Consider the following 913-nt stretch of genomic DNA (forward strand, 5'->3'; position numbering starts at 1 on the left):
GACACAGAGTTGGTCTGCTCCTGTCCTGTGGAGATACTGACTCCTGAGTGATCCTAAAGGAGCCACTGCACTCAGAGCAGCTGACACAGAGTTGAGCTGCTCCTGTACTGTGGAGATACTGACTCCTGAGTCATCCTAGAGGACCCACTGCACTCAGAGCAACAGACACCAAGGAGATTAGGATCATAAGACTACAGAGACATCTAGACTCTGAGGAGCTCTTCAACAAGCAACATAACTGGAAATACAGACTCCAGTCTTACACAGTGAGGGCAGGCAACACTAGAGTTAACCAGATGGCGAAAGGCAAGCGCAAGAACATAAGCAACAGAAACCAAAGTTTCTTGGCATCATCAGTACCCAATTCTCCCAATATAGCAAGCCCTGAACACCCCATCACACCTGAAAAGCAGGATTCAGAATTAAAATCACTTCTCATGATAATGATAGAGGATTATAAGAAGGAATTAAGTAACTCCCTTAAAGAAATACAGGAGAGTACAAATAAACAGATAGAAGCCCTTAAAGAGGAATCACAGAAATCCCTTAAGGAAATGCAAGAAAACACAAAGAAGGAATTAAACAAAAACATTCAGGATCTGAAAATGGAAATAGAAACAATAAAGAAAGCTCAAAGGGAGACAACCATGGAAATAGAAAACTTAAGAAAGAGATCAGGAGTCATAGACGCAAGCATCACCAACCGAATACAAGAGATAGAAGAGAGAATCTCAAATGCAGAAGATACGGTAGAAAGTATTGACACAGTTGTCAAAGAAAATGCAAAATGCAAAAAACTCCTAACTCAAAACATCCAGGAAATCCAGGACACAATGAGAAGACCAAACCTAAGGATAATAGGTATAGATGAGAATGAAGATTCCCAACTTAAAGGGCCAGTAAATATCTTCAA

Source organism: Grammomys surdaster, unplaced genomic scaffold, assembly GCF_004785775.1.
Source record: "Grammomys surdaster isolate TR1022 unplaced genomic scaffold, NIH_TR_1.0 349, whole genome shotgun sequence".
In the NCBI taxonomy this organism is placed as follows: Eukaryota; Metazoa; Chordata; class Mammalia; order Rodentia; family Muridae; genus Grammomys; species Grammomys surdaster.